Consider the following 24,517-nt stretch of genomic DNA (forward strand, 5'->3'; position numbering starts at 1 on the left):
TTGTTGTTTTCTGTAAGGTTTGTCCGGAGACCCGCTGCGAATCAAGGGTGGATCAGGTGGCACCATTGGGATGTATGTATCTGCGGCAACAAGTGCACGCTACCACCATCTGTCTAAATACATGTCGCGTGTGGAGTACAGAATCAGTCAGCCAGGTGTAGGCGCACACTTCCTTCCGCAGTGCGCACACCTAGATGGTTTCATGGTGGGTTAAGTTGTATAACCTCCCCATCAGCCATTGCAGCTGCACAGTAGCATAATAGAGCTCATAATGGGGTGCCCCTAAACCACCCTCATTGAATGGGTGTTGTATCATGTTCAAGACAACCCAATGTCGTCCTGAGCCCCATATCAGTGCGTGCATTGACCCGTTCAGTTACCGAAAGAAGCTCCTGGGGAGCACAATTGGGAGGGCAATGAAGAAATACAACAGTTGGGGGGAACCAACATTTTGGTTATCGTCACCTGACCCGGTTGAGACAGAGGGAGCGAGCACCAAAAAGGTAGGGATTGACGTATGGAGAAAACTGCCTTCTCCAGATTTCCTTCCTTGAGGTCTTTCTCAGTATGATACATTTGTATACCTAGATATTGAAAGGTGTCATAGCACCATCTTAGGTGGGTCCCCATGGGGTCCACCTGGTCCACCAGAGGAAACATGCAGGTCTTATCCCAATTTACGCGCAGCCCAGGGATATCACCAAAAGGTTGCAATATTCACATGGGACCGCTGAGCGACACATCCACGTCTCGGAGGTAAATTAAGTTGTCATCAGCGTACAGTGATATAATGTGGTGTACATGCTGCTCCCTGATGCCCCCCTCCTCTGCCCACCAACAGAGTTGACAGGCCAGGGTCTTCATGACCAGTGCCAACAGAAGAGGGGACAGCAGGCACCCCTGTCTTGTCCCCCACAGATATCCACCCTGTCCGAGATAACCTGTCCCATCTTCACTGTCTCTGTGGGGCTGGTGTATAGGATGTGAATTCATCCCAAGAATCCCAGTCCAAACCCCATTTTGGCGAGGACCAGCTAAAGGTAGTCCTACCTCGAGGTGTCAAACGCTTTTTTATGTCCGGCGCCACCGCCACTTGACTAAATACCTCGGATAGTAAAAGTCATAGGGGGCAGTGGTCCGATAAGGTGTGTGCAGGTACTTTACCTCAGCTGACCGTGCACCAAGTCAGGTCGCACAGAGAAACAGATCAATTCTGGTGTGCACTTTGTGGACCTGCAAATAAAAGGAGTACTCATGGTCTAAGGGATGCAGGTGGCGCCATGCATCCAAGTGGTGCATGCACAACAGCTATTGAGTAAGGTGTTGTGCGGTTTGTCTTGTGGCTGCCGCTCTGAGTGGGAGGGTGGAGCAATCAAGCATCACGTATGGGACACAAATAAAATACCTACCTCAAAGTCCAGGGAAAGAGGGGTCTCCAAGGAGCGCCGGTGTGAGGGTGTCCAAGAATTCACCCTGTTGTCTTTTGGGTGCATAGATTACAGCAAGAGTGAGTGCTTCGCCATCTAGTTGCACATCCAAAATCACAAATCGCCCGCTGTGTCCACCCTCTGAGTGACCAAAGTGTAAGGTACCCCTGGGCCACCCAAATACAGATCCCACTAGTGAAGGAAGACTCAAGAGTGCCATGCAGCTGTCTCTTTCACTTTGCATGGTGCTTGTGCAATTCAGTAATGTTGAGGTCTGTTTCTTGGAGCGTGGCTTTGTGTATCTGATTCCATTTAAGAGAGGCATAACATCGATATTGCTTGGATGGAGTGGTTTACTGTGCACATTCTAGGGGATTATTCGGTACTGAAGGACACGGGTGTCTGGTAAGTCACTCATCATGCCATGCATTCTATGATAACTCCATAGCCCTAAGGCTCACCCCACAGGTGGCATGTATGCATCAGGTAAACACTGCATATATCTAAAATATCTAAAAAACTGTTTCCCCTGGGACAGTTGCCATGAGAAGGTCCGTCCATAAAAGTACCCACAAACTATGCACCAACAGCCATATATTAAGAATATAAGAAGAGAAAAGCACAAGTAAAGTATAAACATTCAATGCCAGAGTCCACTTGGAAACAATGGGGTGACATGGTGTCAAAATCAAAGACAAGGGTCATCTTTGGCGGGTAGACCTCAGTGTGGGCCTTGTGTTCATATGTGCCCTGCAGTCCCATACACACCACCTCTTACCTGCCGGCTTCCAGCCCATCAGGTGAGGCACGTGTTCAATTTGACACCTGAGCAGTGGCAGCCCTGAGTGCACATTCACAGGTCATCTGCCAATCTGGGGGTGATCTTTGGGCCCTGACTTTTGCAGATCATGGAAGGGAGTGATTTGCCCGAGTCTGAACCCTACTCTGATGGGCGACCAGTTTGGAAAGGGGCAAATGAATTTGTGATCTGGAGGGAGTCCTCAGCTACAGCCTGGGTTCTCTCCTCAGCTGCCTAATCTCTGGATGGTCGCACCCTCTTGTGCATTGCCCGCATCTTCTTGGTTTGGTTAGCAACTATTCACCCTCGTGCCATTCCGAGGAAGGAGAAGGTAGCATATCCGTTGTGTGGAGCCATGTCCACACGTCCTCCGGTGAGTGAAGGATGGGAATCTTATCCCCATCAACGACGAGTAGCTCAGCAGGGAATAAAAAACGTGTACTTCAGGTTCAGTTCTCAGAGACGTTGTTTAACAGGGGAGTATGACCCTCATTGTTGCTGCACCTACATGGTGAAGTCGGGATACTCCGTAATTTGAGCATTCTCATTGGATATGTTACCTTCGGTGTGAAAGAATTGTAAAAGCAAGATGCAATCATGGTAATTGAGGAGCCGTGCTATGACAGGGCGTGGGGGGCCCATGTGCGGGGGTCATCCTGGTATGCACCTTACCATCCAGACCTTTGCTCATCAGCCGATCTTCCAGAACCTTGTTAAATTTGGCAGAGTGGGCAAGGAGCATCTCTTTCTGGTGCTGCAGGCTGCAAAGAGTCTTGTCCATGGGGGGGGCATCCGCCTTTGGATCTGTGCCTCTTGATGTATGGACGTTACAACGCATACATTCACAACGCATACCATTACAACAAAACTTTTACAACACAGGATCCATTACAACGCATGCCATTATAATGCATGCCATTACAACGCAGCTGCTATTACAACGCATGCCATCACAACGTAAGTATGGGTAAGTATTTTTTTATTTATTAATGGGAATGTAATAGTAGTGTAAGTGTTGGATAGTGTAGGGGTTACAATTACTATTCTAACTCCAGGGGGGTCCAATAGTAGGGTAAGTGTTGGATAGTGTAGGGGTTAAAATTACTATTCTAACTCCAGGGGGGGCGTAATAGTAGGGTAAGTTTTGGATGGTGTAGAGGTTAAAATTTAATTAAATACTTACCCATACTTACGTTGTAATGGCATGCGTTGTAATAGCAGCTGCGTTGTAATGGCATGCGCTGTAATGGCATGCGTTGTAATGGATCCTGCGTTGTAAAAGTTTTGTTGTAATGGTAGTGCGTTGTTTTAGTTGCGTTGTAATGGCTGTTTCTCGTGCCTCCTGGCAGCAGTGACTTGTTGGACTTTGGCTTCACCATCATTAGTCATCATTAAACCCTCCTGTGTCCACAAGACAGCAGGTTGTATCACTTAATTGTGGGAGCACACTGTGTGTTTGCCCCCGTGTTTGGGAATCACCCATAGCTCAGGGGAGTGTCTTGGAGGCGCAGCTTCAGCATCCAAGGGAGGCTCTCAGACAACAGGTCGCGTTCCCCAGGAGTCCCCTCAATGACATGCATGGGATGGAGCACTGCAGCTGCAGTAGTGAGTTCAGCAGTCAAGCAGCCCGTGTCCGGGTTCCTGGGCATCCAAGGAGTCCATATGCTACAGGTAATTTGCGCTAGTGTGCGGGTTGTCCCCCATTCAGTTGGGGATGGGATGGAAGTGAAAAGGGCCCCATTGCACCCCAGATTAGGTAGGAGTCCACTCTGTCATCTCACCTTTGTGTTCTTATTGTGCCCACTGCAGTTCCTCGTGGTAGCTTGCAAGCATGGGCCTGTATGTTGTTGAGGCAGTCATTCAAATTTGGAAGCATTCAGAGCACTGGGGTACAGTAGCTCACACCTCCTCCAGTTTTCGCTTCCTTTTCTGTAACATTTTTTGGGCCCACAGACGATCCTTGCTGCCTTGCACGGGGCCACGGACCAACCTCTACAATTGGGGCTCCAGGCTGTCGTCCCAGGGCCGATGAGCCTGGTAGATAACCACAGACAGGCTCCCCTCAGGAGTAGCAGCCACCTCCAGCAGCATCAGGGAGGACCCAGGAACTGCACAGTCAGTCAAGGCCGCCTCAAAGTGGTCTAGTCAGGCTAGGGGTGGGGGGGCAGAGGAACACCATCAGTGTTCTTACCTCTGCCAGCGTCATCAGTTTCAGTGACGACGAAGAAGGGAAGAGGTCCTCGAGGCGATCCTGTGTCATCTCTGCCTCAGTTCCTCAGAGCACCTTCCCAGTCCATCAACACCCCAGGGTCCAGGGGCCGGCCGCTTAACAGATGGCAGGTAGGCTGATAACCCCCCACTCTTCACTGTCCCCCACAGCGGCCCCAGGTCCAGTACAATCCGGATCACAGGCTGGGGCTTGTCCCTAGCTCTGGGCTGTTCCAAAAGTGCAGAGTAAGCCCAGAAGCCTCCTTGCCTGGCAGGGCGCCCCAGGCATCCTGCCTCAAATGCCCATGGCCGAGCCCAATTGGTAGGCCTGGTCTCATTCGCCATTGCGATAATCACAGCTAGGGACCTTTGTTTTTATTGTGGAAATGGTCAGCCATGCACGCCAGTCATGTTCTCCCGACAGGCGACACAGGGAGTCGTGGTAACTCGGGCCGTGGATAACTCTGATGCAGGGGATAAATGCAGGATAACTATCGGGCCCAATACGGAGCTCAGAGTTACACGTCCACCACGGACACTATTTTTGCAACGCCCGACATAGATTTCCATTTAAGTAAATATCCTCTCTCTTCTCCCCTTCCATCAGCCAGAGTCTGCATTAAATCAGTAGCAGACCAGACTCTTCTACATTGTTCCAAATTCAGCACCAATGGCTCAACATTGGCCAAGGCATATTCCTCACATAATTCATAGTAATTTGAGTTGTTTATTTATTTAGTTATTTGCTTCTTAATTTATTTAACTTGCTTATACAGCACAGCATAATCAAAATGGAGTCAGCGCACTTTACAAGTAACTAAACAATTGAGATGGATTGCTCTTACACTGAACAAGGGTCTTTCATAAGAACTAAGATATTTAGTGAACTCTTGAGTGGATATTCATAATGAATTCTTTCAGACGGACATGAGGAGTGTTAGACTTGGCCCTTCTGGCAGGTTCACCACTGAACTTTTTGCTTTTGGTATGTGACCTGGTGATAGTGATTTTTGGTTTCTGCGCACTTTACCACTGTGTCCCAGGGTAAAGTGCGTGCGTGTGGTGAGGTTGGCCTGCCCACCTATAGGAATGCATGGGGAATGTATGTGTCCCTGGTAGTTCCTGCTGCGTGGGGAGTGCAGTTGCGAGTTTGGTATGTGTGGACTCGTGAGATTGAATGCTGCGCAATGATGTGTGCGGCGTGAATGTGTCTAGTGTGGAAGTGCCACTTCTAGAAGTTGGCATGTTTGTGTAATTTGTGTCTGGCGTATGATTGGTTGAAGCTGGCTGGTGAGCCTGTCTCCAGGAGTCAGGATGGGTCTGCCCTGGTGGTGAGTGTTGAGATTAGCATGCTGATGTGAGGGAGGGGTGCACCTGGGACCTGAATAGGGCTGGGCTTTCCCCACACAATGCTGGTTCCGCTCCCTGTGGTGCGTCTAATGTCCCTTGCCTGGCCAGTGAATGAAAAGAGGGGCTGAGCACATCGCAGTGCTCCAAAACCAGCTGCGATTGGTTTTTCCCCCACCCTGCACACAGACAAAGGATTTACCGGTATAAAAAGGGGCTGTGTCCCCTTGCAAAATTTTCTCTACCTGATCTGGAGTAGGGCCTGCTGCTGCTGGGCGCCAGGAGGACCGCCACTAGGACTGCCTCCCTGCCTGGAGGGCCCAGTGAGCTGGCCCCTGGGACCAGCCTGCCCCCCCTGCCCTCCTAGGGACTTGGTGCTTGAACTTTCCCCTAGCGCTTGGGAGCACTTTATTTTGTCCCTACAGCGCTGACTAATCAAGGAGGCTGTAATCCCTATCCCAAGGGATCCCCCGGCGCGGGAATCCCCCTTGTTATGCTTGTTCTCAATGCAGGTGCCCACCCTGCCTACTTGCCGTCATTTGTGCCCATTTTAGAAGTAATCTGAGCAGGTGCCCGTTTTATTTATTTCCTTCGAGTGAGCCCACCCCTCGTCTTTTGCGAGGGAAATTACCGCCGCCGGCCCGGGCCACCAAGGAAACCGAAATCGGAAGTCAGGCAGAGGTGTACCTGAGGTGGGGCGGGACTTCCGGTTGTCTGAAGGAAGCCCCGTGCCCACGTGATCGGCCCGAAAGCAAGCAGAGACCGGCTGGAGAGCCTCGCCATGCAGCCCAGAAGCAGAGAAGTGATGCGGTCGCAGCCAGGGCTCCCGTGTGGTGGAGAGAGCCCCCGCAGCCCAGGAGAAGCGCCGCCGGAAGAGGAGTCCCCGCAAGAGGTCATGGTGAGTGGGGCCCCGGTGTTCAATTGGGAAGAGGAGGGTGTCTGGGCACATTGCTGGTGCCTGCCCCTCCCCTCCGGCATGTGCTGTCATCGCGTTGGGCCCCCTTGCCTCCACAAGGGCTCCGGTGGCCATTCTCTTTTGAGTCCCCAGTGAGGGGCTCCCACGTGGCATTTCTGTGGGCTGGTGGAGCGGCCCCGGAAGGCAGCGGGCCACTCCCCGGTAACCTCAGTCCCCAGGGGCATTATTTTAGTTAGAGCCCACGAGAGGCTCCAGGCGGCAATATTTAGTCCGAGTCCCCCCGAGACGGACTCCACCGAAGCGGGGGCATTTTCTCAGAGTCCACGAGGGACTCCAACGTATGGGGACATCATTTTGTCTAGAGCCCGAGAGGCTCCCAGGCACAGTTGGGTGGAGAGCCCTGAGGCCCCACCAACGACAGTGGCATTGGTTTATTTAGAGCCTGCGAGGCTCCTGAGGCCCCAGTGATCATTTAGAGCCCACGAGGCTCCTGGGGCACAGTTGGTTGTTTTAGAGCCTGCAAGGCTCCCACCTCGTTTCTTTTTGGAGCTAGTGTTCATGTTAGGAGCCCAGAGGAGTTCTACAGCTGCCCAGCACTTAGTGGGCAGCTGCTACGTTTAGGCTTGGCGTAAATCTGCTTTGGCTGCCTGCGCAGCCTGCCCTGACTTTGGGACACAGGGCGTTTCAGCCCCAGAGAGTCCAGTTGGCTTGGGGACAGCTATATGTTTTGGCCAATGTAATTTCTGCGCAATTGTTCTTTGCTGCACCTCTGAATGTGTTTTTAATACGTCATGTGCTTTTTCCTACACCGCTGAATGTATGTTTATACATCATGTGTTTTTCCCTACACCTCTGAATGTTGTGATGCATCATGTGTAATGTGTTCATGCCTATACCCCTAAATGTATAGTGATACTTAGGTGGTTGTTCTTCCTAGTACAGGTGTTGCTGGTGAGGTCCTGGTTCCCTGCGTAATATTTTCCTAAGGTGGTTAGGGTTGCGTAGGTGGTACTTACCTGTTACCAGTAGTTACTGGTTGTGTGCTCCATTTCCTATTTTGTGCTAAAGTGATTATTATTCTAATGTTCTACAAAGTGCTATTTCTAACAAGTATTCTAAAATCTACAAGTGCATATTCCTGACAGTGGTCCATGTGGCCCTGTCCTGTACATATATCCCCTGTAAATTTTGCCCGTGCCTGTTGGCACATTGTAAAGTGTGTGTTTTTATCTAATGTGTTTGGTACAATACAAAGGTTATTTCTACATATAACCTAGTGTGGAGTTTTCTTTGTGGTGGGCCTTGGGTGCTGTTGCTGGGGGTGCGTGCGCAAAAACTTTAACTCACATTGCCTCCGGGATAAGCCTTACTGCTCGCGCCACGTTGCCTAGAGGGTGAGCAGGGGTTATCTTTGGCGTGTAACTCCCTTTTCCTGACGTACGAATGGTGGTTTCTGCCTGACTTTGGCGCAAGCCTCAGCCCACTGGAAATCCCATTTCTAACACTGGTAGACAGCGGAAGGGATCCAGATTTGTGTTTGCACTGTACCGCAGTGGCAGCTGGCTGCACCACAAAACTCTGCATTTTAGATAAATCACATTTTGGGGATTATTGTTTCTAAATTGTTCTAAATGTCATTTCTTTGGAAATGTGTTTCTTGTGCACTGTGAGTTAGGTGTCACTAGCTCTGGGTGGTTTCTATCCCCTAAGTGCAGTTTGAATTTTCTGGATTCCCCAGAGGGTGGGATCCAGTGGTAGCAGCGTAATAGTGTCCAGTACATTTGTTCCCCGCTCCGCTCCCAGAGCTTGGTACCTTGGTCACGTGTGGTCGGGTTGAGAAATCAGGGGCGGTAGAAACTGCCTTACCAGTCCGAGGGGGGGTTGTGTGTGGATGAATGGTGTGTTGCACTGGACAAGTGAGTGTGAGTTCTCTGGGATAGGGAGCCTGCTGAATACCTTGTGAATTGTGTACTCTTGCTTCAGCTCAGACAGTTAAGTCCCCTGTGCTGCACGTGTCTGTGAGCATCCTGCCAAGATGAAATCTTTTTTTAACCTCTGTGGTCTGTTTAGGTACAGTATGCATGAGTTGGTACAGTTTTGTGAGGAGAGAGACATCACAGTGAATGAGTCAGACATCCAGTCCGAGCTTAGGGATAACCTAATCCAATGGCAGAAGGATGACTGGGAACGGGAGCACAGTGAGAAAGAGAGGGCCCGGGCCTCACACCATGAGGGTGGTGGGTCTGTGGGGAGCCCTGAAGAGTCTGAAGAGGAGGAAGAGGATGACAGTGAATGGGCGCCAGCAGATAGTGAAGACCCCATAGATAGGGAGTCCCTTGCTGTGTCCAGTAGCAGAGGCAGTACCTCATCCCTTTCCCGGTCCCTGTCCCCAGAGGAGTGGGTAGATAGGAGGGAAGAAAGGGAGCACCAGCTGGCTTTGGAGAAGCTCAGGTTAGAGCATGCCGAGGAAATAGCACAGCTGGGTGTGCAGGAGAGGATGAAGGGGGCTGAGAGGGTCTTTGCCAGAGAGAGATTAGCTCAGGAGGGTAGATTGTCCCCTGAGCGCAGTTTTAATTTTCTGGATTCCCCAGGGAGGGTTGAGTCCAGTGGTGGCAGCTATACAGAGCCCAGCGCAAGAAGTCCCATTCCCAGTTCCCAGAGTATGGTGCCTGTTTCCCAAGAAGAGGAGTATAGGTTGAAATTCAGGGACAGTAGGAAACTGTCTCACCAGTCTTGGGAGGAATTCCCGTAGGAATGTCAGTGGGCACTGATTGAGTGGTTAGAGGTTCCCACAGGACCTGATTTCGACAAACTATTTGATATTGTTCTCAAAGAGCAGGTGCTCAGTCGTTGTTGGCCGGAGTTGCGCCAGCACCTGTTGAGGTATGATTCCTTTTGCCCTTGGATGTTTGCCAAGGAAGCAGACCGCTGGGAAAGGGCCAGAGGTTCTGCAGAGTCATTGGTGAGTGATTCGGAAAGTAGTGGTTCAGGTATCTTCCAGCCCAGCGTGGTGGAAGAGGCTCAGTGTAGCCCAGCTAGGTCCCAGTATAGTGAGAGGGGTGTAGAGGCTTACTACCTGTCTCAGTGGAGCGGGAGTGAGTGGGTGGCTGAGAGTCCCCAGATGCCCGAAGCCCTGACTCAGAACCTGGGTGGTTTCTTTAGGGAACACCAGGTTGGGGACCTAGGCTGTCCTGTTAGTCCACTTGAGGAAGATCATCTAGTGTCTAGGGAACCTGGAGCATCTGTAAATAGAGTTCCAGGGGTTCCAGTGTCCGGCAGTGTCACTCCAGGTGGGAGGGCACAGAAGTCCGAAGTGAGGAGTGAATGGGGGATGTGTTTCCCAGTGGAAGAACCAGTGGACCAGGGACGAGCCAGTTGGGCTAGATCCTCTTGGGGGGACCCGGGTGGCGCCACTTCTGTTCTGGGGGGTCTTCACGCGCTGTCAGGTGGACAGGGGATGGGAGATCTGTGCCAGACAGACAGTCACACGACACATGAGTCATGTGTCAGCCTTGGGGGGAGAGTGTGTGAATCCCCAGAAGTCCTGGAGTGCCAGGCAGTTATTCCTCCAAAGGTTCTAGACCAGAGGTTGTAAGGCCAGGTTCAGGATCCGCCTGACCTGAAGGGTAGGACGTCTGTAAGCAGCGTCCTGACTGGTTCATCTTTCAGGGGTACCTCTCCATTTGGGAGGGTACAGAACTCTGGAAGGGGGTGCAGAGGGTGGGAGAGCCCGCCTCTGACCCCGGTGCAACCTGAGGGGTTAAACCCTAGGTTGGGTGAATGGTGTTCTAAGGGTACCCCTCGCAGGAGGTAGAGGAACCCTAGAAGAAGAGGTAGGGGGAGGAGAGCCTCCCCTAAGACTCCTGGTCCGCCTGAGGGTGTAGACCCTAGGCTGGAGAACCAGTGGCAGTCTAGCCCTGTCTTGCAGACAGAAAGAGTGGGAAATGGCTACTATGTGCCAGGGGTTACTACCCCCCACTCTGTGAATAGGCACGGACCAGTGGTACCTAGGTGGCCTAGGGCCTGGTCCTGGCCGCGGACAGCTTGGGAGTACCAGTGGGGTAGCCCAGTTGTGCCAGACAGTGGTTTTAGAAGGAACCCCATGGGTTCACCTAGGCATAGAACAGGAGGGTGTCCCTGCAGTTGCGGGCCCGCGTCCGTGTTCTATCGCCCAAAGCAAGGAAGCCCATCACGGTGGTGATTGGTCTGCCCTGAGTTTTGGCTGGAAGGGGGTGTGTTAGACTTGGCCCTTCTGGCAGGTTCACCCCTGAACTTTTTGCTTTAGTTATGTGACCTGGTGATAGTGATTTTTGGCTTCTGTGCACTTTACCACTGTGTCCCAGGGTAAAGTGTGTGCGTGTGGTGAGGTTGGCCTGCCCTCCCATAGGAATGCATGGGGAATGTATGTGTCCCTGGTAGTTCCTGATGCGTGGGGAGTGCCGGTGCGAGTTTGGTATGTGCGGACTCGTGAGATTGAATGCTGCGCAATGATGTGTGCGGTGTGAATGTGTCTAGTGTGGAAGTGCCACTTCTAGAAATTGGCATGTTTGTGTAATTTGTGTCTGCGTATGATTGGCTGGAGCTGGCTGGTGAGCCTGGCTCCAGGAGTCAGGATGGGTCTGCCCCTGTGGTGAGTGTTGAGATTAGCATGCTGATGTGAGGGAGGGGTGCACCTGGGACCTGAATAGGGCTGGGCTTTCCTCACACAATCCCAGCTCCGCCCTCTGTGGTGCGTCTAATGTCCCTAGCCTGGCCAGTGAATGAAAGGAGGGGCTGAGCACATCGCAGTGCTCCAAAACCAGCTGCAACTGGTTTTTCCCCCACCTGCACACAGACAAAGGATTTACCTGTATAAAAAGGGGCTGTGTCCCCTTGCAAAATGTTCTCTACCTGATCCTGATCTGGAGGGGGGCCTGCTCCTGCTGGGCGCCAGGAGGACCGCCACTAGAACTGCGTCCCTGCCTGGAGGGTCCAGTGAGCTGGCCCCTGGGACCAGCCTGCCCCCCCTGCCTTCCTAAGGACTTGGTGCTTGAACTTTCCCCTAGCGCTTGGGATCGCTTTATTTTGTCCCTACTGCGCTGACTAATCAAGGAGACTGTAATCCCTATCCCAAGGGATCCCCCGTCACGGGAATCCCCCTTGTTTTGCTTGTTCTCAAAGCAGGTGCCCACCCTGCTTACTTGCTGCCATTTGTGCCCTTTTAGAAGTAATCTGAGCAGGTGCCCGTTTTATTTATTTCCTTCGAGGGAGCCCACCCCTCATCTTTTGCGAGGGAAATCACCGCTGCCGGCACGGGCCACCAAGGAAACCGAAATCGGAAGTCAGGCTGAGGAGTGCCTGAGGTGGGGCGGGACTTCCCGTTGTCTGAAGGAAGCCCCGAGCCCACGTGATCGGCCCGGAAGCAAGCAGAGACCGCTGGAGAGCCTCGCCGTGCAGCCCAGGAGCAGATAAGTGCTGTGGTCGCTGGCGGGGCTCCCGTGTGGTGGAGAAACGCCCCGCAGCCCAGGAGAAGAGCCGCCCGAAGAGGAGTCCCCGCAACAGGTCACGGTTAGTGGGGCCCCGGTGTTCAATTGGGAAGAGGAGGGCGTCGGGGCACATTGCCGGTGCCCGCCCCTCCCCTCCGGCGGGTGCTGTCATCGCGTTGGTCCCCCTTGCCTCCACGAGGGCTCCAGTGGCCATTCTCTTTTGAGTCCCAGTGAGGGGCTCCCAAGTGGCATTTCTGTGGGCTAGTGGAGTGGCCCCGGAAGTCAGCGGGCCGCTCCCCGGTAACCTCAGTCCCCCGGGGGCATTATTTTAGTTAGAGCCCACGAGAGGCTCCAGGCGGCAATATTTAGTCCGAGTCCCCCCGAGAGGGACTCCACCGAAGCGGGGGCATTTCCGCAGAGTCCACAAGGGACTCCAACGTTTGGGGGCATCATTTTGTCAAGAGCCCGAGAGGCTCGCGGGCACAGTTGGGTGGAGAGCCCCGAGGCCCCACCAATGACAGTGGCATATTTAGAGCCTGCGAGGCTCCTGAGGCCCCAGTGATCATTTAGCCCCAAGGCCCCACCAATGACAGTGATCATTTAGAGCCCACGAGGCTCCTGGGGGCACAGTTGGTTGTTTTAGAGCCTGCGAGGCTCCCACATCGTTCTTTTTTGGTGCTACTGTTCACGTTAGGAGCCCAGAGGAGTTCTTGGGTGTTGTTGCTGGGGGTGCGTGCCCAAACACTTAACTCACATTGCCTACGGGATAAGCCTTACTGCTCGCGCCACGTTGCCTAGAGGGTGAGCAGGGGTTATCTTTGGCGTGTAACTCCCTTGCCCTGACGTAGGAATGGTGGTTTCTGCCTGACTTTGGGGCAAGCCTCAGCCAACTGGAAATCCCATTTCTAACAAGGAGTATAAATTTGGCAAAGCAAAGAGCTTGAATCGTGGAGGATTTGAAACAATGAGATGAGCAAAGGTGCGAATCAGAAGGAGATACAAACAGAGAGCATCATTTACAAGGCCATTGCGCCGCCGGTGCATCACTTTTTTTGATGCACCTGTGGTGCAGTGTCCCTGCCCAAATATCAAGCCCAAATAAAGCCACCCTGCATGACTTTGTATGGGCTTGTAAATATGGACCCCTTTCACACATTACTCTGCATGAAATAGGCATTCCTTGGGTGTTGCAATGGGTGTTACAACGCAACATCCATTGAACCTGACACATTCCCAGATTTACAGAGTTCGGTAAAGCTGGGAATGCGTCAGAATCCTACACCTCCCCAGGGGATGCGTAGGAGTGGTACAACGAGAAGAAATACTTTTATTTCTCCTAGTTTTTTCCTAATTCTACAGGATGAGTAGAAAGAGGAAAAATACCATCAATGATTGTTTTTCGCAGGAAGGTGTCCCTTCCTGCACAAAAACAATCATCGTGCAATGAAGGTTCCCTTACAACATGACACAAGAGTGCCTGCGCTGGCGCACGGCACCCAATTGTGTACCAGCGCAGGGGAAAGCACATACATATGTTGTATTGTTGGTAATACGACACATCCCTGTGCTTTTAAAATGATGCAGCTTGACCTAGCAAAATGGCTTGCAGCGCAGCACTGTGCCATTTTTTCGTACATGAAGCCCAGAATCTGCTGAATCTTAGCTCTCTAAGAACCAGATAGATGTCTTAAAGAGGAATGAGGGGAACAGAGAAGAGGAAGAAGGCAGAAATCAGAGACAGTGAATACAAAGTTGTTGATTAGACAATGGCGAAATATAAGACAGAATGATGGACAAAGTGAGAGAAACAAGGCAAGTCTTAGAAAGGGAAGATGACATTTAGTTCAGTGAGATGCATTTGTGCAATGAAGCTGAATCTAGAATGAGAGAAAATGTTGGAATCAATAGAAATCAATAGAAAGGATATATGAAACAAGGAAAGTAACTGATTTTCAGGAATGTGATGTGAATTAAGGAGACTTAAGCATTGTGATAGCTGTGAAACAGATGTATTTTGAGTTTAGTACATTTCTTGTACCGAGCCTGTTTCTGTTAATGCAGTTTGAGTAATCTACCTGGTAAGGCACCTTCTGCTCAGTAGGGTGTTTAATAGTTAATTGAATGTCAAGAAGAGTGGAGGAAAGATGGCCAGTGGGATTGTTTAGATATTTGGGACTCTGCTGGTCTGCTCTGCCAGCCTTTTTGTGTTCTCTGTTTTCGTCTGTCTGTGCCTCTTTATCTGTTGTGTCTTTTTATCTGTTGTGCCTTTTTACCTGTTGTGCCTTTTTATCTGTTTGTGCCTCTTTATCTGTTGTGCCTCTTTATCTGTGTGTGCCTTTTGTCCACACCTTTTTATCTTTTTGTGCCTTTTGTCTGTCTCCGCCGTTTTTGTTGCTGTTTTCACTTTTGTTTTGGTTTTCCTGTTGCTTTTTTCCTACCCCTTCCGCCGCTGCTGACCTCTTGGCCCCTCCTCTCCTGCATGTTCCCTCTCCCGCCCCCCAGCTCCTCTCCCTCCCCCTACTTAATGACGGCTACTGCGCAGTGTGCGCCACTGGCATGCTGCTGCCATGCCAAAGGCAAGCTTGTCTGTGCCCGTCTGTGACTCAACCGCGACCAGCGGCAGGGACCCTGGTCCTCCGACCCCCCGCCGCTACCACTCAGTAACCCTTCACACACTCAACCCCGGGTGCAACAACAACTGCCAGCTCTCAACACCCTAAAGAACAATATGTGTGCCAGGACTGATACTGAAAACGAACACTCCCAATGACCCTTATGAATGAAACTTAAACGTCAGCTTGATCATTTGCATCATTTAATGATGTACCTCACATTTTTTTCTTTTTGTAAATTTTTGAAAGAAATATTCTTTGTGCAAAAATAACCTTACAAGACAAACTCCAAATTATCTATACAAATATATACAGAATATACAAAACATTTACAGTTGAACACTTTACGCTTCAACCACATACACACCTCTCTCAAACTTCAAACATACATACTAAACAATGGTCCCTAAGTACACAATGATAACATCAATAATTCAACATAAAGAATGAAGCAAATTGTCATAAAACATTTACAGCAATTTTTCAATTTATGACTGTGAATTAAACTCATAAACCAATGATGACTCCGCAGTCCGTGTGACCTGGGACCAGGTCGACGCATTTCGAACCCTCAAACTGGTGGGGTTCTCATCAGGACCAAAAAGACACTTAAGTCTTCTCAGGAACTGAGTCACTGAGGCATGGAATTCGGTCCATGCCTCAGTGACTCAGTTCCTGAGAAGACTTAAGTGTCTTTTTGGTCCTGATGAGAACCCCACCAGTTTGAGGGTTCGAAATGCGTCGACCTGGTCCCAGGTCACACGGACTGCGGAGTCATCATTGGTTTATGAGTTTAATTCACAGTCATAAATTGAAAAATTGCTGTAAATGTTTTATGACAATTTGCTTCATTCTTTATGTTGAATTATTGATGTTATCATTGTGTACTTAGGGACCATTGTTTAGTATGTATGTTTGAAGTTTGAGAGAGGTGTGCATGTGGTTTAAGCGTAAAGTGTTCAACTGTAAATGTTTTGTATATTCTGTATATATTTGTATAGATAATTTGGAGTTTCTCTTGTAAGGTTATTTTTGCACAGAGAATATTTCTTTAAAAAATTTACAAAAAGAAAAAAATGTGAGGTACATCCATAAATGATGCAAATGATTAAGCTGACGTTTATGTTTCATTCATAAGGGTCATTGGGAGTGTTCGTTTTCAATAAGTATCAGTCCTGGCACACATATTGTTCTTTAGAGTATTTTTACTTAGCCTGACTGAGTTTGAGTCAAGGCCCATTTCTGTTTTCTAGCTCTCAACACCCGGCATCACCCAAGGCCAAGGCCAATTTGACTGTCGACACTGCTGCCACACCTTCACCCACCTCGACACCCCGACAGCTACCCCCAACCCACTAGACGCCACTGCACCCAAGCCTCTAAGCTACATCCTCCTCAATGAACACTCCCTGCACAGACATGCAGTAGAAATATGGGACCTCCACAACACCATCTGGCCTAAATACCTTCCTCACAAAGACCTGGACCAATGCCAGCTCTTCACCTGTCATATCAACCGCCATCCCAGATGGGTACAAGATTAAGAGGAGAGACCACTCCGACCACCCTGGAAGAGGCCTCGCCATCGTCCACAAAAGCTTCCTCCATCTGACAACCTCAATCTCAAATGACTCCTCACCCCCTATGGAACACATCCACTTCCAGATCCAGGTTAACCCCAGAACAACTCTCGCCTACAGACCTCCGGGACCCCGCACCACATTCAATAACGCCATCTCAGACTACATCGCACCCCACGCCCTGCTTAGAGACCTGAACTTCCACCTTGAGAAGCTCAGTGACCCAAACTCCAGCATCCTCCTAGACAACCTCGCCAACATCGGACTGAAGCAACTTGTCACCACCCCCACTCACAAGGCGGGACACACCCTAGACCCCATCTTCACTGGTGGAATCAACATTTACTTCAGGCACACAATGCAACCCCTCTGGATGGACCACCACTGTGTTCACTTCTCCTTCTCAAAACCCACAACACACAAGCCAATGGCACACCCCCATGCAGAAACTGAAGCAAGATCACTGAAGAGCACCTCGCCTTTGCCCTCAGCTGCACTCCTCCCCACCAAAATCGATGCCAACTCAGCAGCCACCGAACTCCACAAATTGATTGCCAACTGTGCCAACGTGCTTGCACCCCTCCAGAACTCAGACAACACACCACAAAAGCCACCTAGTTCACCAGGGACCTCCGAGAATCCAAGCGCTTGTGCCGACGACTCGGGAAAGCATGGAGGAACAGCAATACCCTGGAAGCATGCACTGCCTTCAGAATCACCACTACAGCAAACCAAAAACTCATCAGATCTACGAAGAGAAACTTCATCCAGGACAGAATCCTCTCCATCTCCAGCAACTTGCTGGAACTCTTTAACATCATACAAGAATTCACCAGACCCCCCCCAGCAGAACCTCTGACATCTCTCCCTCCCAGGACCTCTGCAACAAACTCGGCTCCTTCTTCCACTACAAGATCAGGACACTCTACGACAACTTCGACGAACAAGACCAAGGCACCGACCCAACACCTCCCACCAGCAATGCCACTCAACAGACCATCCTCTCCTGGACGCCGGTCACCACAGAAGAAACTGCAAAAACCATGAGGAGCATACACTCCGGAGCAGCCACCTACCCCTGTCCGCAGCACCTCTTCCACAGGGTTGCCTCCACCATCACACCAGAATTACGACAGACAATCAGCTGTACCCTTGAAACAGGCATGTTCCCCGACGACTGAAAACACGCAGTAGTCAAACCCCTCCTCAAGAACCCTCCACAGGCCAGACAGACCGCAACTACTACAGGCCCATCTCTCTCCTCCCTTTTGCAGCCAAAGTCACCAAGAAGATCGTCAACATCCAGCTAACAAAGTTCATCGAATCCAACTACTTCCTCAATCCGGCTTCCGCAGCAACCACAGCACCAAGACCTCCCTCCTAGCCGCCACGGATGAAATCCGCACTCTCCTTGACCAAGGCCACAGTGCAGTCCTCATTCTAGTAGACCTTTCAGCAGCCTTTAACACCTTCTCCCACCGCACTCTAGCTACCAGACTCCACCACCTCAGCATACACGGAACCACCGTGACTGGATCCGCTCCTTTCTCGCTGGCCGAACTAAAAAAATAAGACTCCCACCACTTCCTCTCCACACCCACTGAGATCAGATGCGGAGTACCCCACGGATCCTCCCTCAGCTCCAGGCTTTTCAACATCTAAATGGCCCGCTCGCAACCATCGTCAGAAAACACAGACTCAGCATAGCAAATTCAAATTCAAAGGCTTTATTCGAGGATTTGTCTCATAAAAGCACAAGCATACATTTAAAAGCATCATTAAACAATTGTTTTCCTCGTTAAATACAATAGTTTAAAAAAGATTAAGCAAACATACACAGTTAGTTAGAAACAAATAGGTATAAAACTTGATTACACAAGTGCCGGGAGAGATGTTTCCATCGATGTACTCTTGGGAACAACCCTCCGTCTGATAGACCATGCCCAACCCAAATACTTAGCTGTTGCTAAAACTACAGGCATATGAGTGGAGGTGCAAATGATTCGTAGGGCCTCTACACCCCTAGATGTCCCTAGATTTTTACAGACAGGGACTAGCCAAACTTTCCTCGGGATGGCATAGGCCTTACAGGAGAATAAAAAGTGGCCTATACTTTCATTTGATGCACCACAGGCTGGACAATATAGAGTGGCGGAACTCCTCCACCTACCTGTCAGTGATCTCAATGGAAGGGCACCAGATCTTAGCTGAAAGAAAAGCTTCCTGTCCCCAGGGTTGGTTATGCTATCCCAATAAAGTTCCAAAACGGGATACAGTTTAGCTTCTACAAAACGCCCCGTCATGGAATCAGATTTAGTTTTGCTCCAAACCCTCGCAGCTACATGGTCCCAGTATAAATCTTTAATCACTTTTTTGCTCGGAAAGAGCTCCCCAGTTGGATTATCCCATAAATTTGAGAGACCAAGATCGCATAGAGAAGAACTAAGATTTTTTAGCCATTCTATCCTATGAAAAATATCAGCGTTTATTATGGCTAGAAATCCCTCTGCATAATGCAGGATCACTGGGGTGGTCCAGAGCCGTCTCCAATAAAGAATCAGGCGCAACCTCGCTAGATCACTAACTGCTCTCCTCCCCAGGTCAAGACCAAGGGGAATCAGAGGGGTCTCCGCGGGAGTCCTGTAATTGTTATGTTATGTTATGTTATTTTTATGCTTCTATAGCGCACGGCCACTCCACGGAGTATCCCGGCGCTTTATCGAAGGTGCCCACCAAAAAAGGGGGAAACATAACACTGAAGGGACACGCAAAAAGCAGGAGCACAACATCAGTTTAAGGGAAAAGCCATGTTTTGAGGGCCTTTCGGAAGGACAGAAGGCTAGAAGCCTGTCTTAAAGAGATTGGGAGGTCATTCCAAGCATGGGGAGCTAAATAGCGAAAAGACCGGCCTCCTGCTCTCGCGCGCTTGATAATGGGGACATTCATTTTGGATAGGGACGAAGATCTAAGAGATCTGGAAGGCTGATACCAGGACAGTCGTTTAGAAATATATTTAGGGCCTATACCATGTAAGGCCTTAAAAGTCGTGGTCAGCGTTTTAAAAAGAATCCTTTTGGCAATAGGTAGGCAATGTAAGGTTGACAGAAGATCTGTGGCTCTGGCTCTTCTTGGAAGGCCAAAGATGGCTCGGGCCGCAGAATTCTGGGCGATTTGTAAACGCCTAACCAAATATTTAGGAAGACCCAGAAACAGAATGTTCGCGTAGTCCAGCCTAGAGCCAACCAGTGCCTGGACAATAATTTTTCTGTGCTGGATGGACACCAAAGGGAGAAATTTACGAAGCATCCGAAGGATGCCAAAGCATTTCCCAGTAAGAGAGGAAATATGCGGTCCAAAAGATAAATCACTGTCAATAATAACTCCCAGATTTTTGGCCTTCAAGGATGAACTAGCGGGAGGAGACATATCCTGCGGCCACCAGGGTTTCCAGTCAGGCTCGGAAGTGCAACCAAAGAAGAGCAACTCATACTTGTCGGAGTTGCACTTCAATCCATGACGACCAAACCACTCGAAAACCGCGCTCAGACAACCCTTAACCTGAACATCATCAAACAGCCCGTCCCTGTTGCTTACAAACAGGAGCTGGGTGTCGTCAGCATAAGTGACAATCCGGGCGCCGAAAGACTCCGCCACCACCGCCAGAGGAGCCATAAAGATGTTAAAAAGGAGGGGGCTCAAGATGGAACCTTGGGGAACCCCCACTTCTAGCGGTGACATCTCGGCGGAGTAGGGAGGCGCCCAGATTGTCTGTCGGCGGTCGGCTAAGAAAGATTTGAGCCAGCTCCACACCGTTCCCTGCAGACCAAAGTCCCAGAGTCTAGAAAGGAGAAGCGCGTGGGGAACGGTGTCGAAAGCCGCCGACAAGTCCAGCATAACCAATACAACTTTTCTTCCAACATCCAACTCCTCCCTGATGGCGTCTGTGACTTCGAGGAGCGCAGTCTCCGTGCTAAAATTCGCACGGAAACCGGATTGGGTACTATGCAACAGACCATTTTCCTCGATGAAATTAGAGATAGATCTGTGGACAAACCTCTCTGTCACTTTCGCCAGAGCAGGGAGTAGGGAAATGGGCCTGTAGTTGGCATGGGCTAAAGGGTCGAGTGCTGGTTTTTTCAGGAGTGGCAGGATCAAGGCGCTCTTCCAAGCCTTAGGAACAACCCCGGATGAGAGGGACAGATTCAAGATGGGATTAACCAGGTTATTTAGGACTGGTGCCATATTTGCTAAACACTTGGCAGGACAAGGATCCTGTGGGGATCCGGATTTAAGATTTGCCAAGATGTCAAGAGAACTCTCATGATCAAGTGGAGGGAAGTCGCACAGGAAAGGACCATGGTCTGTCAAGAGACACCCCGAGCTCACAGTGGACTGCTGAAAAGTAGACAGGAGAGAGTCTTGAATGGTGGTAATTTTCTGTACAAAATAGACAGCCAATTCCCTCAACCAGGATTCAGAGTGAGCATGGCTAGGGGTATAAGCAGACGGAGAGGTAAAATCTTTTACCACCCTGAAGATTTCTTTGCTAGAATGCTCCGCCTCATTTATTCTGAGTTCCAAATAGGATTTTTTACCTGCCCAAATTGATTTATGGTAGGCTCGAGTCAATGCCTTAAAATTCTGCCTCTCAGAATGATCATAAGATCGCCTCCATGCTCTTTCAGCTTTCTTAAGATCTTGTCGTGCTTTTTTTAACTGAGGAGTAAACCATGGGGCAGATGTCCTCTTATCGGCAGAATTTTGTTTCTTGACTGGAACCAGGCTCTCTAAACAGTCTGTGAGCCAATTGTGAAAAAGAGCAATGTAATCCTCTAAGTTGTCAGAGGTAGGGCAGGGACAATTAGTTAGAGCGTTCAATAGCATCTCTCTAGTAAGAAGATGGAAAGATTTAGAGAGATGCTTTAACGACCCAGCAGGTTTGGACCGTGTTGAAGCAATAGCAGGAAAGGAGAAAGAAATGAGAAAATGGTCCGACCACAAAACTGGCTTAGGAGGATCTATACCGATAGAAAGGGTGGAAAAAATCTGATCCAACGTGTGGCCTTTATTGTGGGATGGTCCTACCACATAAGGAAATAATCCAAGCACTGAAGTAATATCCATCAGTTTTTGAGTATCCGGATCTAGACTGTTATCCATATGGATATTTAGATCACCCAGTAGAAGGCAGTGATTAGATCTGAGGCAAGGAGTCGATAGAGCTGCCTGCAGTTCTTCTAAAAACGGCCCCACCGAGCCTGGTGGTCTATATACAAGAATACCAGTGCAAGCCTGGGAAGGCGAGAACGGAAGAGTGAAGCCAAGGGCTTCACTGCCCTGTATATTATCTACAGGGAAGGTGCGACATGCTATGTTCTTATTTACTATAATCGCCACTCCACCGCCTCTGCCAGAAGGTCTATCTTTCCTGAATATGTTATAAGCGGAAGGTACGGCATTTGCCAAGTCGGGGGCAGAAGAGTCAGACAACCAGGTCTCCGTCAGGAATAAACAAGATACCTGCGAGTCCTGCAACACATTCCAAATATCTAGAGCGTGGCCGGGTAAGGACCTGGTGTTAAGTAACAAACATTGACGGTGGATGGGTGGACTAACCTTTGTAAAATGGTTACGACCAGGAAGGCGCCAACCACATTCGCTACAACCTTTCCTCAAAGCCCGTCCTCCTGGGAATACATGATGACAAAGACCACACGGAGGACGGAGAGAACGCAGCTCGGTACTGGAATATGTCAGCATACTGAGTCGCAGTATGCAACTAGCCCAAAAATCGGACAAGATGCCAGCCGTCCTGCCCCGTCCGCCTGCGTGCCGCTGACGGGCGCAGACGGGCTGGACTCTGGCGCGACTCAGGCGCAGAGAGGGCGCCCCAGCTGCGCGTCACCGCTGCGCGTTGAAATGGTGGAGCTTTAAATAGTCCGGCGAGAACCTCGGAGAATGAATCTCCCGAGTACCTGCACCAAAATGGAGGCGTCGCGCTTCGCAGCCTACCCAAGATGGACTCCACCACCCCAGAACCGAGCCCGCCAAAGTAGCGGTGATCTTACAATGATTTTAGTGTGGGAGTGAGGGGCCAGGCGCAGCGCGGCGGCTAAAAACAAGGTACAATCCAAATTAAAAATAAAATAGATACAAAAACGGGAAGATTAAAAAGATGCCTGCTGGCGGCGCAATTATGCTACCCAACAGCGTTCTGTCACAGCCTCACAATGGACACCTTGTCCAGGCTGTCCCAGGCATGGTTCCGCCTTAAATAGTCCGGCGAGAACCTCGGAGAATGAATCTCCCGAGTACCTGCACCAAAATGGCGGCGTCGCGCTTCGCAGCCTACCCAAGATGGACTCCACCACCCCAGAACCGAGCCCGCCAAAGTAGCGGTGATCTTACAATGATTTTAGTGTGGGAGTGAGGGGCCAGGCGCAGCGCGGCGGCTAAAAACAAGGTACAATCCAAATTAAAAATAAAATAGATACAAAAACGGGAAGATTAAAAAGATGCCTGCTGGCGGCGCAATTACGCTACCCAACAGCGTTCTGTCACAGCCTCACAATGGACACCTTGTCCAGCAAGGACCTAAAGAACCTGTTCTCAGAGGTCTGCAAGGGGAGAAGCTTCCCAAAGCCCCACAGCTCTGCCCCATATAGAGCAGACCCAAGAGCCTTGGCCTCATACACTGCCAAAACGGGTTTTATTAGTTTAGACCTGGATTTTTTGTGCTCCACCCGGAGTGCCCCCGAGATTTGTTGGTGCCTCAGGACCGCCATTTCTATATGCTGGGACCAACTCGAATTATTTGTTATCTGAATCCCAAGATAGGTGAATTCGGTAAACACCTCTAGCAAACAATTGTCCAAGAATATTTTCGGCCTGGGTCTACGTTTTGGTGCACAGGCCATCAGCTTGGTCTTACCCACATTTACTTCCAGGCCATGCTCCCCGCAGAAAGAAGCAAAGATGTTAAAAGCTCGCTGCAGACCGCCTGGAGTTTTGGATAAAATCAGCGTATCGTCGGCGAACATCAGGATCGGAATCCTGAGGCCCGCCAAAGATGGTGCATCTACGCTGGCGTCCAACATTCGAGCCACAATCCCATTTATAAATAATGAGAAAAGCAGGGGAGCCATTGCGCTCAGCATAGCATCCTACACCGATGACACCCAGCTCATCCGCTCCCTCTCTAAGGAACCTGACATCACCAGACAAAATTTCCAGAAAGAAATCGCATCCTGGATGAACAGCAGCTGCCTGAAGCTCAACTCTGAGAAAATGGAAGTCCTCATCCTCAGATCCACCCCTCCATGTGGGACGACACCAGGTGGCCTCCCGCCTTTGGCAGCCCTCCCACACCCATGGACCATGCCCTCAACCTCGTTATCTTACTCCACTCCTCCCTCATCATTAACTAACAGATCAATGCAGTATCCTCCACATGTATCAACACTCTGCACATATTCCACAAAACCTTTAAATGGACCCCCCCTCCCCGACTCCAGAAAGACTATAACACCAGCACTCATCACCAGCAGGCTGGACTACGGGAATACCTTCTATGCCGGAATCAATAAATCTCTACTCCACAAACTCCAGACTGTCCAGAATGCAACAGCCAGACTTGTCCTCAGTATCCCACAACAAGGCCACATCACCCAGCACCGACAAGACCTCCACTGGGTCCCCATTGAAAAAAGAGTGCCCTTCAAGCAGCTCACACATGCCTATAAAGCCCTCCACAACACTGGACCCCAATACCTCAACGAAAGAATCTCTTTCTATTCTCCCAAAAGAAATCTACGCTTCACTGACCTACAGTTGTCCGAAATCCCTCACATTCACAGAGCCAGGATGGGAGGCAGATCCTTTCTCCTACATCTCAGCAAAGACCTGGAACGAACTCCCCCTCAGCATCAGACGAAGCCCCACACTACAAACATTCAGAAAGAGCCTCAAGACCTGGCTCTTCAGATGACCGGAGCTGCCCGAAACCCCCCTCCCCCCAGCGCTTTGAGACCCTCATGGGTGAGTAGTGTGCTATACAAATCTCTGATTGATTGATTGATTTCTCATTTATGCAACGGAGCGCAGCAAGTTCCCTTGCTGTGCCACGTTTCATGAATAAATAGTAAATATACCTATCGATTACTA

At 50.1% G+C, this 24,517-nt stretch overlaps 1 protein-coding gene across 1 annotated transcript in view; it reads right to left on the minus strand.

Annotated features, from left to right (window-relative positions):
* The window catches only part of LOC144791542 (nicotinamide N-methyltransferase-like), a 49,097-nt gene that overhangs the window by 18,950 nt on the left and 5,630 nt on the right, over positions 1 to 24,517 (minus strand). The gene's annotated exons all lie outside the window — the stretch shown is intronic.

This window comes from Lissotriton helveticus, chromosome 11 (genome assembly GCF_964261635.1).
Source record: "Lissotriton helveticus chromosome 11, aLisHel1.1, whole genome shotgun sequence".
Lineage (NCBI taxonomy): Eukaryota > Metazoa > Chordata > Amphibia > Caudata > Salamandridae > Lissotriton > Lissotriton helveticus.